This window comes from Dama dama, chromosome 18 (genome assembly GCF_033118175.1).
Source record: "Dama dama isolate Ldn47 chromosome 18, ASM3311817v1, whole genome shotgun sequence".
NCBI lineage: Eukaryota > Metazoa > Chordata > Mammalia > Artiodactyla > Cervidae > Dama > Dama dama.
The window spans coordinates 64,415,913-64,430,605 of record NC_083698.1 but is presented as its reverse complement, the minus strand read 5'-3'; the positions used below and the strand labels follow the sequence as shown (position 1 = coordinate 64,430,605).

General features: G+C 40.4%; 1 protein-coding gene and 2 pseudogenes across 1 annotated transcript in view; 2 read left to right on the top strand and 1 right to left on the bottom strand.

Annotated features, from left to right (window-relative positions):
• The window catches only part of CREB5 (cAMP responsive element binding protein 5), a 426,112-nt gene that overhangs the window by 216,297 nt on the left and 195,122 nt on the right, over positions 1-14,693 (top strand). The window lies entirely within an intron of this gene.
• Positions 4,473-5,792, bottom strand: LOC133072700 (small ribosomal subunit protein uS5-like; annotated as a pseudogene).
• On the top strand, positions 5,804-6,198 carry LOC133072826 (small ribosomal subunit protein uS8-like; annotated as a pseudogene).

Genomic DNA, 14,693 nt, shown 5'->3' with positions numbered 1-14,693 from the left:
GTCCTGCATTGTGAAAGGCTGAAAGCACCAATGAGGGCAGACACTTGCAGGTCTCACTGGCCCTATATGGACATCAGCCTGTCTGCCACGCTCCCAGTCCCCAGCATAGTCCTGCTGAAGTCAAGCTCTCGCTCACTCAATCACATACCCAGTTAGGTACAGGAGAAACTGATTCAAATTTATGTTACTAATGTTGTTTATTTACTTATAGGTAAACCTAATAATGGTAGAAGAAATGTTTCAATGTTAAGTATATTTCTGTACGTATTTCTGAAGAGTAGGGGTGTGTCTGTGTGTATATAAGGATACAGAGTTAAAACAGACTTGGGCAATGTAAAATACCACAGAAAATAGGGGTTTCCAAGGAAAACATGGGGAAACGCTGTAGGAGAATCTAACGCATGCTATAGCTTTTAAAAGGAAACATTAATAGTGAAACATGCCCTCCAAGGGCAAGTCAGTAATAAATCTCATGTCAGAAATTACCTGTCAGTAGGATTATGTTAAATAATGTTGAATTGTTATTAGTCGGAGGGGAAAGAGCAGAGTAACTTTCTCAAAAGTGTTCAAAGAGTGTCATGTTTCACACACAAATCCCATTATTGTTTAACAGGATTTTTGTGCTTAACCCTTCTCAAAGATGTATTGAAAATTTTGACCATTTTAGTTCATACTCCAAATGCAGTCATTAAGGAAAAGAAGCCAAACTTTCTCTGCAGGAATTTGGAATTACCCAGAGGACTAGTGTATCTGATTAGATATCCATTGTAGAGTGTCCCAATTGATAAATGTCTGCCTGCTTACTGGAGCCACAAAGAAAAATGTCTTCACTTCTTTGCCTCAGCAATGCAGTAATGAAATAGAGGAGTGGGGGCCTCCCTGTTTCAACATTTTGAGCATTTTGCTTGTTTTGGCCAAATGACTGAAAATGTATTTTCCCCTTGAAGAAAGTCTCATAGCAAATGTGTGAATTTTTAAGGTTCATTGCAATATATTTGGTCTGAAACTGAGTCCACTCATTGAGCCAGGGCCCAGAACCCTACCCCAGATGCAATGAAGATGGGGACTACTGGGAACAGAGTGGGAAACATAACTAAGGTTTAAATGTGAGCTAACACATTGTCACGGGGCTTTTTCACTAAGGGCTGCTTATGACTCATAGGTGTCAAATCATCAAGTCATTACCCCTAGAATAAAAGATCATTTCGACTTTATGTGAACTGAATGAAGCGTGATCGCTGCATTGGATTTGGGTTTGTGAAAGACAAAGTCAGAGGTAAACTTTGGAATCCCTCCATACACTTTGATTTCACAGCTTGATGACCATTAGCTGTCCTGGGTCCCTTTTGGAAATTGTCATATTTAATGACATATTTGACTTCATGACATTCAAACAAGATCTTGCCAGTGAGTGACTGCCTGAGCACAGTAGGCATTAGTGGAAATCTTTATTTCTTCAGGTCATCAAATCTCAACATTTGTAAATTACTCAAGCAATAATTTACAAATGGTCTTGGGAGTGGCTTAGGGTCATAGTTAAATTTTCCAATGTGCAAGCCACTGCATCCTTTGGGGGCTACTTAGAATTCAGAGGGGCTGATTGCCAGCCTGGAGCATTCTGATCTGCTTCAGGAATGCTGCATTGGGGGTAAGCAAAATGACATTTTAAAAAAATTATCTATTTATTTAAATTGGAGGACACAACACTGTGGTGGCCCCTGCCACACATCTACATGGATCAGCCATGGGTGCACATGCACCGCCCCATCCTGAGCACCCTTCCCACCTCCCTCCCTACCCCATCCCTCTGGGTTGTCCCAGAGCATCAGCTTTCAGTGCTCTGCTTCATGCATTGAACTCACACTGGTCATCTATTTTACATTTGGTAATATACATGTTTCAGTGCTATTCTCTCAAATCATCCCACCCTCGCCTTCTCCCACACAGTCCAAAAGTCTGTTCTTCACATCGGTGTCTCTTTTGCTGCCTCGCTTACAGGATCGTCATTACCATCTTTCTAAATTCCATGTATATGCGTTATTATACTGTATTGGTGTTTCTCCTTCTGACCTACTTCACTCTGTATAATAGACTCCAATTTCATGCACCTCATTAGAGGTGACTCAAATGCATCCTTTTTTATAGCTGAAAAATATCCCATTGTGTATGTGTACCACAACTTCCTTATCCATTTGTCTGCCGATGGACATTTAGGTTGCTTCCATGTCCTAGCTATTGTAAACCATGCTGCAGTGAACATTGGGATACCTGTGTCTCTTTCAGTTCTGGTTTCCTTGGTGTGTATGCCCAGCAGCGGGATTTCTGGGTCATATGGCAGTTCTATTTCCAGTATTTTAAGGAATTTCCACACTGTTCTCCATAGTGGCTGTACCAGTTTGCATTCCCACCATCAGTATAGAGGATTCCCTTTTCTTCACACCCTCTCCAGCATTTATTGTTTGTAGCCTTTTTGATGGGCAGCCATTCTGACTGGTGTGAGATGATACCTCACTGTGGTTTTGATTTGCATTTCTCTGATATGAGTGAGGTTGAGCATCTTTTCATGAGTTTATTAACCATCTATATGTCTTCTTTGAAGAAATGTCTGTTTAGTTCTTTGGCCCCCAGGAGGATACCATAATGATTCCACTGGAACTTTGGCCCACTTTTTGATTGGGTTGTTTATTTTTCTGGTAGTGAGCTACATGAGCTGCTTGTATATTTTGGAGATTAATTGTCAGTTGCTTCATTTGCTATTATTTTCTCCCATTCTGAAGGCTGCCTTGCTTATAGTTTCCATCATTGTGTAAAAACTTTTAAGTTTAATTAGGTCCCATTTGTTTATTTTTGTTTTTATTTCCATTACTCTGGGAAGAAGGTGGGTCATAGAAGATCTTGCTGTGATTTATGTCAGAGAGTGTTCTGCTTATGTGTTCCTCTAAGAGTTTTATAGTTTCTGATCTTACATTTAGATCTTTAATTCATTTTGAGTTTATTTTCATGTATGGTGTTAGAAGGTATTTTAGTTTCATTCTTTTACACGTGGTTGACCAGTTTTCCCAGCACCACTTGTTAAAGATTGTCTTTTCTCCATTGTCTATTTTTGCCTTCTTTGTCAAAGATAAGGTGTCCATAGGTGCGTGAATTTATCTCTGGGCTTTCCATTTTGTTCCATTGATCATACTGTTTTGATGACTATCGCTTTATAGTATGGTCCGAAGTCAGGAAAGTTGATTCCTCCAGTTCCGGTCTTCTTTCTCAAGATTGTTTTGGCTATTCGGGGTTTTATATGTTTCCATACAAAATGTGAAATTATTTGTTCTAGTTCTATGAAAAATACCATTGGTAGCTTGATAGGGATTGTGTTGAATCTATAGATTGCTTTGGGTAGTATGGCAGTTATTTGTGCTGTCCATTTGAGATTTGATCTTGCTGTTATCGAATGATTTCTTAATTATATTGTAAAATATATAGCTTATTAATATCCTGTTGTGAGTTAGTTGTAACAGAAGCTAGGCTACTGTCATCACCCACAACATATATAGTGAGATCAAGACCTAGTCAGTGAGACCATGCCTTTTTCATGAGATACCACCTTCACCAGCAGATTGCCAGTCCTGGTCTAGTCAAGCTTCAGTCAAAACAGATTGGATACTCTTGTTATCACTTCTGAGAGATTCCTCATGCTTCAGTCATAATGAGAAACCCATCCATTTCCAAAAACCTTCTTACCTTCATGTGAAATCCTTTCCTTCCATTCCTGGCCTAAAACCCTCTCTCTTTCTCTCTCTCTCTCTCTTTTTTTTTTTTTTTTAACAATTAAGAAGAACTACCTTTTGTTCTAATTATGAACAAAACTTCTTAAATATTTTAATCACAAACATTTCAGACATTATAGAAGTACAAAAGTCATGATAATGACCCAACAGGACCTACCGCACAACTTAAAGAGTTATCAGCCCAAAACTGGTCACATTTCATCGGTGTATCTACCCATTCCCAGCCACTCCCAAGGTTATTAGAAGCAATATCCTGTATATCATAGCATTTTATCCATAAATATTTGGAATATAAATATGAAAGACAAGTTCATTAAAGTTTTTTAAAGAGAAGTAACCATGATACCAGGCTTCCCAGGTGATGCTAATGGTAAAAAAATAAAATTAAAAAAACCTACCTGCCAATGCAGGAGAAGCAAGTTCAATCCCTGAGTCAAGAAGATCCCTGGAAGAGTGCATGGCAACTCACTCCAGTATCTTTGCCTGGAGAATCCTATGGACAGAGGAGCCTGGCGAGCTATAGTGCAGGGGGTCACAAAGAATCAGACACAACTGAAGCAACTTGGCACAGAATAGCACATAACCATGATACCATACTTTCACCTGAAAATTTACCCATAGTTTAGTATTTTTAAACATCTTTCAGACTTCCTTATTTGTTCCATAGGATTTTTGCCCTTTATTTTTTATTAATTAATTCACTTTATATTTCTTGTATAGAATTGCAACAGTGGTGGGCATAGATGGAGCCTGAGTTCTCTGCAGGGAAACTCTGGTGTGAATCTATAGGAGATGGTCATTGGATTCCTGACAGGGAGCTTGGTGATCAGTCTCTTTTCAGAGGTCAGGGTGAAAGAGCTGTAAGTCTTGGAGATGGCATCATATTGGTCAAGAGTGGCAGTGCAGCCCCCAGCTGAGGTATGGCAGTCATCCATACTGGCCGTCAGTAGTGACTTCTTGAGTGCAGAGGCCAAGATGATGCCAGTGTCTCTGGGGTGGAAAGAGAAACTCACCATGGAGTGGGGTCTTGCAGGGATAGTGTGGTGCTTGCCTGTCTTGTTCTTCCAGGAGCATTGCCACACTGGGACAATGGAGAGCTTGAGCAGGATGATGTCCCCTAGGATGGCCGTGATTACTTCTTTGGAGCACTTAACACTCAGACTGACATGCCCATTGTAGTCCAGATGGCAACAGATACCTTGAACCTGGTCCAATGGCTAGCATAGGTCTGCTTTTGTGTGGATATTATCTTCAATACCTCATCCTTGAGGCACATCCCTAGGAGAAAGTTGGTGATTTCAGATTCTGTGATGGGCATGGAGAAGAGAGAAATCTCCTCCAGGGATTTGGTCTTCCTGTCCTTGACCAGGAGCCCAGCTTGGCCTTGATTTCTCCACCTCGGTGATGTGGACTGGTCTGCTGCTTCCCACTGCAGGGCCCCATGAACACCAGTATGTCCGTTCCATTTGGTGTTTTCCCAGATAACAAGTACACTTTATTTTAATTGGGACAGAAATACTCTCTATATATTGAAATTGGTTGACCTGTCTTTCATGATGCTTTTACATCACATTCTGCTCCCTTCCCCTCCTTGTTTTGTTTTGCCTTGAAATTTGTTTGCTAAAGAGTTTGTAGAGTTTTGCAGACTGTGAATATTGTTGATTCCATTCCTATGCTTTCGGTTTAACAAGTTCCTTTGTTTCTTATATTTCCCATAAATTGGTGATTTAGACTTTCTCGGCTTGATTTAGCGTCAAGTTCATTTTTTTGGAAGGAGTACTTCGTAGACAATGTGGTGTACTTCTGTCAGGAGGCACCAAATTCTTTAGGAATCTGACAATCATTGACAGTCCTTGCCTAGATCCATTACTTTGGAAACTGCAAAATAGTGAAGTAAGTTCTATCATCTCTGCTTCATTTTTTAGCTGGAATACATCTGTAAGGAAGACCTACCTTCAACTATGTGACTACCTTGAAGCCCAGTTCAAAACTTCCTTTAACTCTTTCCACCATCTTTCCTTGCTGCCATTATGGTGCACATGAATGTCCTGGCTGATGCTCTCAAGAGTGTCCACAATGCTGAAAAGAGAGGCAAATGCCAGTTGTTTATTAAGCCATGTTCCAAAGTCATCATCAGGTTTCTAACTATGATAATGAAGCACGGTTGCACTGGTGAATTTGATATCATTGATTATCACATGGCTGGGAAAATTGTGAACCTCACTGGCAGGCTAAATAAGTGTGGAGTGATCAGCCCCAGATTTGATGTGCAATTCAAAGATCCAGAAAAATGGCAGAATAGCCTGCTCCCATCCCTTCAGTTTGGCTGCATTGTACTGACAACCTCAGCTGGCATCAGGGCCCATGAAGAAGCAAGACGAAAGACACAGAAGGGAAAATCCTTGGATTCTTTTTCTAGGAATGTAATATGTACAAATAAAATGTTTCAGAGGACAGAGGCAAAACAACAGCAACAAAAAAAAACTTCCTGTAGCCTATGGCTCTTTTGTTTTAGGGACAGAGAGATGTCCTTTTTTCCAGTAAGTATCCAGAAACAACACTTCACCCATAAAAGGAGGTAGCATGTAGCAGGAAAAACCAAGCCAGGGGCTCAGGAGTCATGGCTCTATCTCTGGGATCTGTATTGATGTTGGACAAACTGTGTCATTTCTTAGAGGTGGAGGTTCCAAGCCCCTACCTACACTTCAACCAGAGAAGCAGTTTTTCCCTAATTTCATTTGAACAAATCAGCCCATGACTTTTAAAATAATTTTATTAATATTTTATTGAAATATAGTTGATTTATAATGTCATGTTAATTTCTACTGTACAGCAAAATGATTCAGAATGCATATGCTTTCTTTTTCATATTCTTTTCCAGTGTGGTTTATCACAGGATATTAAATATAGTTCCCTGTGCTACACAGGAGGACTTTATTGTTTATCCATTCTATACGTAATAATTAGCATCTCTTAACTCCCAGTTCATCCCTCCCCTACCCCCACTTTCCCTTGGCAACCACAAGTTTGTTCTCTATGTCTGTGAATCTGTTCCTGTTTCATAGATAAGTTCATTTGTGAGGCCATGGCTTTCTATCACTGAAGTCTCTTTCAGTGAAGACTTTTTATGATTTTCATTTAGGATAAAACAAAATCTGTAAGTTCACATCAGGATATTTAGGAGCCAAGGACCAAGAAGAGCTAAGTATTATTTCTAAGAATGTGTTATTTCATTTATTTATCCATTAATTCAGTAGTTCATTTATATTTTTAGTCTTTAAGCAGGGCTTTATGCTAAGTCTCTTTAACATCTAGAGCTTGAAAGTGGGTTTTGTGAGCAGTAACCTTTAGGGGATTTCCTGGGGGTACTATCCTCGAAGCCTCAGCCTGCGGATCAGAGAGCTGAGGAAAGGATGCTGGGATTCTTGGAAGTCTTTATTGATATCATCCATAAGAACGAGTCCATGTACTTGACAGCTGAGTTTGGAATTTTCCTCATGGAAAGACTCCATGGAGGAGCCAGTGTAGAGGGTATTTAACAATATTCCTTAGAGGGAAATCAATTTAGCAGAACATCTGAAGAATTCTCACTAATTGTTTACGTGATTAAGTTAATCGCAAATCATAGAGAAAAAATATGATCAATGATCCTACTTCCAAACTCCTCATCCAACTGTCCTTCAGTTCTTTGTGAAGAGAACTCTCATCCACACAGCTAAAGAGTGAATATAGATTACAAGCATTAAGTTTGGTTTTAGCACAGTCTCAGGTTCCAGGTAGGAAATATAGACTCTGCTTTCTCATTACTGCCCCTGAAATTTTGCTCTGGGTATATGTATTCAAAGTGGTTCATGTTGATGGGGACTTCCCTGAAGGTTCAGTGGTAGAGACTCCACACTTCCACTGCAGGGGACACCAGTTTGATCCCTGTTTGGAAACTAGGATCCCTCACGCTATGCACTGTAGCCAAAAAAAGAAAAGAGAAAACAGAAACTCTTTTCTCAATAAAGTGAAGAAAATATTTAAAATAAATAAAGAAACCAAAGTGGCTCATGTCAAGGGGGTGAGTGGAGGAAAGCAGAAAACACAATCCCAGAATCCATCATTGGAATCACACTGGCTTGTGACAGAGGCAGCACAAAAATAAACTCGACAGTTCTCACCTCTGAAACTAGGCGCAATGGGGGCTTCCCTTCCTCACAGTTTCACTCAGTACTTAATCATAGAAGGTGCTGCTGCTTCCCTGGCACTTAATAATTTAATAATGGGAGCAGTTCCTGGCAGGAGATATTATGAAACAACCTGGAGAGTAAGAGGGGCACAAAAAAAGAGCAGTGCTTCACTTCACAAATTCAGAGCCTTTCTTGGAGGCCATGAAGTTCTCAGTTCAAGTAAATTATCGCCAACAAATATTTATTTATTCCCTTGATGAATATTTATCAAGTGGCTCCTTTGAGCAGCATGCGGTGTTGGTGTCACCCTGACACGGAGATGACAAGAAGCAGTCTCTTATAAGCAAAAGGCAGAGACGGTTTGCACAACTCATTATGAAACGAGGTAAACTTTGATAGCTCTGTGTGAAAGGGGTACAACTGAAAGTTTTATGAGGACATGGTCGGAAGAGATTAGCTCTAGGTGGAGATTGAGAGGCAGCCTAGTAAAGGAGATGGCATTGAGACCAAACATGGAAAACTGGGGAGAATTCTAGCAGGAGAAGGCAGCAGGGAGGAGGCAGGAGGCATTGAGGATGGAGCATCCACAGTGGGCCAGGGTAAGGCATGGGGAACAGCTTCCCCACTTGGCATCCGTGAATTCCTAAAGACGTTTGAGCTTGGAATCCTTGCCTGTGCTGCTAGTTGAGACCACAATGCTATATGAAAAGGAGATGTGCTTTATGTTTCCCTCATTTGTGTCAACTGCACTCCTTCTGATCTTGTCAGAAATCACATTCATCTTAGATTCTGGAAAAACACACACATACACACACAACTCCATTTCATTCTATTTTTTACCCTGCATCAACACATCTGCTTCTCCGTCAGATGCAGCTCTGATTTTAGGACTGGTGTTGCCCTAGGCTCCCCTGAGTAGCCACCCACGTGGTGAACAGTTGTCCTACTTTTCAGGGTTCCAGGTCTCCTGTGCCTTTGCCCAGGTAATCCTGTAGGACCGGTAGGGCTCTGGGATTCTAGATCTCTACACTGGTACAGCCACTCACAGAGGGGGCAGGCCTCCCACCCCAGCCTCCCCTGAGATATGGCAACTCACCAGATTGTGGGTAAACACTGCCCCACCCAACTGGCTAAACACTAACTTTAACAATTTGATTCCTGCTTCACAAACTACCAGTGGGGATAGGCTCGGGATCACAATGTCAATCACTTTCTTTCTCAATTTGAGAAGAAAGGGGAAATTCCTTGCAAAAGGAATACAGGTATAATTCAGACATTGTAACATTCTCTTTAAGACAACAGCAGTCACTCTCTAGATGCACAGAACATTTTATGATTTATCAGAAACTTTCAAAGACAGGATCCACTTTGATTCTTGTTACAGGATTTATCATTATTCCCACCTTATATATAAAGAAATCGAGAGGCCCATTCATTAACATAGTAAAAATCATGGCTCTCATCTGGGCACATCTCCACATTTTGTCCAAAGCACTTTACATTTTTTTTTTTTTTTTAGCACTTATCATTTAACTCATTGAAGCCCCTGAATTGTTCTGTGAGGTAGATGGTTGTTGTCCTCATTTTGCTCCTGAAGCAAACAGGCACAGAGGAGTTCTATAGTTTGCTCAAAGGCCCACAGCTAGTATCTGGAAGACTTGCCCAGTGTGGCTCTAAGGGAGCACTAGGTGGCCCATAGCCTGGGTCTGAAAGACAATGCTTATCCAGATCTACCACTCACCCAGCCAAGAGGATTCCTGAATATCGTGTGTCCCCATGGCAAATGTTTCTGCTAGACAAACACCTTCCAAGACCTTCAAACACCTTCTCTATCCTTGTTGTTGTTCAGCCGCTCAGGTGTGTCTGACTCTTTGCGACCCCGTGGACTGCAGCACACCAGGCTATCCTGTCCTTCACCATCTCCCGGAGTTTGCTCAAACTCATGTCAAGTGAGTTGGTGATGCCATCCAACCATCTCATCTCTGTCCTCTTCTCCTCCTGCCTTCAATCTTCCCCAGCATCAGGGTCTTTTCCAGTGAGTTGACTGTGCATCAGGTGGCCAGAGTACTTTAACTTGGGTAGATTTTGTTTGTTTGGCTGTCCTGGGTCTTCATTGCTGTGCGGAAGCTTCTTTAGTTGCACTGTGAAGGCTTCTCATTATGGTGGCTTCTCCTGTTGCAGAGCACAATGTCTAGAGTGTGTGGGCTTCAGTAGTTGCAACACATGGGATCAGTAATTGTGGCTCCTGGACTCTAGAGCACAGGCTCAGTAGTTGTGGCTTGTGGACTTAGTTGCTCCTTGGCGTGTGGGATCTTCCCGGATCAGGAATCACACCCTTGTCTCCTGCATTGGCAGGTGGATTCTTCACCACTAAGCCACCAGGGAAGGCCCTAACTTGGGTAAATTTTGAGATAACTCTAAAGGAGAAAACTGTTTGGTGCCTGCTTATTTTCCCCTGTCATTTGACATTGAGATACACACCATTTCCAGTGAGAAAACCACACATCTAAGCCCTTCCCTGTTTCTCCAAGATGACAATGAAGCATTCTCTGGGAATAAGAGGATGTTTCCATGTTTTGTGCAGAGCAGAGGCACATGGGGAAACAGCAGTGGACTCAGCACTAGAAAACCTGGATTATGCTCATGGGCTAAAGGTGTGAACTTGGACTAGTTGTTGTACCTCTCTCAGCCTCAACTGTTATCAAGTAGTGACTCTTCTGCCTGTATCATGTTAAAAAAAAAAAAGAAGATTATAAGAATTAGTATGAAATCGGTAGCATACCATACAAATATGGTGAGCTACTATTGTCCTTTACAGTTTCTAGCCATAGTTTGTTTTTTTTTTTCCCCCTCAAAACTTATTGTTGTACTGCAGTGCAAGAGATTTTTTTTTTTGAGATTTTTTTTTCAAAAAAGAGATTCCAAAACAGTTTGTAAGTTTCTGCACAATTCAGGCATTATTATAATGAAATGAGCTTGATTTATTAAAAATTCTCAAAACAATAACTTCTAGGCTGGTACAATAATTCATCCCTTATTGGTTTGAGCCAAGGATATATTTAATCTGTATAGAGGAGCGAAACAACTTTTGTGATTTTCTCATATATTCTTCTAGAAAATCCAGAGTAAGTCAAATTTTTAAAATTTGAAAAGATTTCAGCTTTGAAAAGATTTGCTTTTGAGTTAAATAAATCTTGATGAATGGAAACAATATTGCATGGTAGTGAAGAGTGGGCTTCAGGGAGAAGTAGAACTTATCACTAGTCAGAAGAGTTGGTCTTGAGTTCTGGCTCCACCACTTACTGCTCTGAGACATTAGGCAGATTTTTGAGCTGCACTTGGTCTCTTTTCCTCACCTGAAAAATGGGTACATAATAATAATTAACTATATAGGTGTTTATGAGGATTAAATAAAATAATAAATGTGAGCATTTAGCATGGTAAGTGCTCAAAAATTGTTAGCTTTTTCTGAAAAAAATTGCATACTACAGAATTCCTTCTTTCAGCCTGAATACACCATATTTTCTTTATTCATTTGTCTATCAGTGGACATTTAGGTTGTTTACATGTCATAGCTACTATGAATAATACTTCTATGATTATGGGTGTGCTACTGATGGAATTCCAGTTGAGCTATTTCAAATCCTGAAAGATGATGCTGTGAAAGCACTGCACTCAATATGCCAACAATTTGGAAAACTCAGCAGTGGCCACAGGACTGGTAAAGGTCAGTTTTCATTCCAATCCCAAAGAAAGGCAACCCCAAAGAATGCTCAAACTACCGCACAATTGCACTCATCTCACATCCTAATAAAGTAATGCTCAAAATTCTCCAAGCCAGGATTCAGCAATACGTGAACCGTGAACTTCCAGATGTTCAAGCTGGTTTTAGAAAAGGCAGAGGAACCAGAGATCAAATTGCCAACATCTGCTGGATCATCAAAAAAGCAAGAGAATTCCAGGAAAACATCTATTTCTGCTTTATTGACTATGCCAAAGCCTTCGACTGTGTGGATCACAGTAAACTGTGGAAAATTCTGAAAGAGATGGGAATACCAGACCACCTGACCTGCCTCTTGAGAAATCTGTATGCAGGTCAGGAGGCAACAGTTAGACCTGGACATGGAACAACAGACTGGTTCCAAATAGGAAAAGGAGTACGTCAAGGCTGTCTATTGTCTCCATGCTTATTTAACTTATATGCAGAGTACATCATGAGAAACACTGGGCTGGATGAAGCACAAGCTGGAATCAAGATTGCTGGGAGAAATATCAATAACCTCAGATATGCAGATGACATCACCCTTATGGCAGAAAGTGAAGAGGAACTAAAAAGCCTCTTGATGAAAGTGAAAGAGGAGAGTGAAAAAGTTGGCTTAAAGCTTAACATTCAGAAAACTAAGATCGTGGCATCTGGTCCCATCACTTCATGGTAAATAGATGGGGAAACAGTGGAAATAGTGTCAAACTTTATTTTTCTGGGCTCCAAAATCACTGCAGATGGTAATTGCAGTCAGGAAATTAAAAGACACTTACTCCTTGGAAGGAAAGTTATGACCAACCTAGATAGCATATTAAAAAGCAGAGACATTACATTGCCAACAAAGTTCTGTCTAGTCAAGGCCGTGATTTTTCCAGTGGTCATGGATGGATGTGAGAGTTGGACTGTGAAGAAAGCTGAGAGCCGAAAAATTGATGATTTTGAACTATGGTGTTGGAGAAGACTCTTGAGAGTCCCTTGGACTGCAAGGAGATCCAACCAGTCCATCCTAAAGGAGATCAGTCCTGGGTGTTCACTGGAAGGACTGATGTTGAAGCTGAAACTCCAATACTTTGGCCACCTCATGCGAAGAGTTGACTCATTGGAAAAGACCCTGATGCTGGGAAGGATTGGGGGCAGGAGGACAAGGGGATGACAGAGGATGAGATGGCTGGATGGCATCACCGACTTGATGGACATGAGTTTGAGTAAACTCCGGGAGTTGGTGATGGACAGGGAGGCCTGGCGTTCTGCGATTCATGGGGTCACAAGGAGTCGGACACGACTGAGCGACTGAACTGAACTGAACTGAAAATCTCTTCGAGATCTGAGATCTTGATTCTCATTCTTTTAAATAAATACCCAGCAGTGGAATTCGGGGATCATATTGTAGATAAATGTATAAATCTTCCCAACCCAAGGATCAAACCACTTGTCTTGCGTCATTTGCATTGGTAGGTGGGTTCTTTACTACTGGTGCCACCTGGGAAGCCCCAAATATGTGTGCGTGTGTGGGTATTTTTGAAACTTCTCTACATTTTTAGGGCTTCCCTGTAGCTCAAGTGGTAAAGAATCTGCCTGAAATGCAGGAGACCCAGGTTCAATCCCTGGGATGGGGAAATCCTCTAGAGAAGGGAATGGCAATCCACGCCAGTATTCTTGCCTGGAGAATCCCATGGACAGAGGAGCCTGGCAAGCTACAGTCCATTGGGTCGCAAAGCGTTGGACATGACTGAGCAAACAACTACTACTACTAGTCTGTACTGTTTTCTATGAAGCTTCACCATTCTGTGTCCCCACCAACAATATACAGGTGTTTCAACTTCTCCACAGCCTCGTCCGCACTAACCTTTGGTTTTTCTTTGATGCTAGCCACCATGACTGGTGTGAGATGTTAACCCCATTGTGGTTCTGATTTGCATTTCTCTGATTATAAGTGATATTGAGCATCTTTTTCAGATACATGCTGGCCATAAAGTTATTATGTTAAGTGAAATGAGCCAGTCACAAAAAGACAAATACAACATGATTCTCTTAATATGAAGTACCTAAAAATAGTTGAATTTATAGAATCAGAGTGGAGTGATGGTTGCTATGAGCTCAGAGGAAAAGGAAATGGGGAGTTAGTTATTAGTCAATCAGCATGCAGTGTCAGTCAAGAAAGATGAATAAGCTCTAGAGGCCTGCTGTTGTATAACATTATACCAATAGTCAACAATAATGTATAAAGTGTAATAATAATATGTAATAAAGTGTATAAAATGTAATAATATACTTAAAAGTTTGTTAAGAGGTTATATCTTGTATTAAATATTCTCACAACAAGAAAGTATTTTTTTTAATTCTAAAGTAAAAATGGCCCTAAAAGTTGGGAATATCTGACACTGTTTATAAATTTATGAAAAAATATGTTCCAATGTGGCTATTCAGATCATCCTCACAGAACTGGTCAGTTCTTAAGGTTGATATGATATAAGCCTAATAATGCCTTTTTAAATTAGATCTAGTATTGGCTCATGACCTTTTGATAATGCTAAAATAAGAGATTCATCAATAAGAAGTAATTGGATAGGAAGAAGAAAAGGCATTGACCTGATAAATTATTTTGTACAGATTGATCAATAACAGAACCCTGGTACCTTCCTAGGTAAGCACTCAAACAGTCTTCTGACATCATTTCTGGAATAGGATGGTCTCACTAAACCCAAGATTTGGCTCTCCAGGAAGCTTCTATCTTAAACTAAATCCTACTCAATAGTAAATAGATTTTGATTTAATATCCTTGAACTGATGAGTTTGCTTGGATAATTGTATGACTTAAACAATAAATAAAAGTTATCTCCATCATACATATAGTTGGAACTGAATCAGTAAAAGACTTAAAATTAATAGCTCAGTGGAGTTGTAAATGCCAAGTCTCTGATTTATACTCTGTTATTGAAGTAGCAGAAATAGAAGGGAACTTTTCTTTGGAAATGCCCA